Source organism: Aquarana catesbeiana, linkage group LG13 (genome assembly GCF_042186555.1).
Source record: "Aquarana catesbeiana isolate 2022-GZ linkage group LG13, ASM4218655v1, whole genome shotgun sequence".
NCBI lineage: Eukaryota > Metazoa > Chordata > Amphibia > Anura > Ranidae > Aquarana > Aquarana catesbeiana.
The window spans coordinates 210,977,340-210,977,717 of NC_133336.1; positions in this window are offsets into that span (position 1 = coordinate 210,977,340).

Here is a 378-nt window from a genome sequence, read left to right on the forward strand (position 1 = left end):
GCAGGAATTTAGGGACTAACAAAGGCTACAAGACTGCAGTTGTCGCACTCTGCAGGTGCAGTTGCTAACCAGCTTACAGTAAATGAGGTAATGTCAAAAGGCATTCATGTTGCAAGGAGTACACAATCACATGCAAGGGCAATTAATGAAAACACTTTGAGGCTTGCATATGATTTGATGATGGAAATCAGCAGAGCTTCTGCTCATTTACTAAAGCACTGGAACAAATGCACTTGTAGAGTGCACATGCATTTTGCAAAGTGCAACATAGATTTGCTTTAGACAAATCAACACCACAGAACATTCAAGCAAATTTTAACGAGGGTGGGGGTGGGGGGGTTGTGAAATCTAGCTAATTGCTAATTAGCAGCACACTAT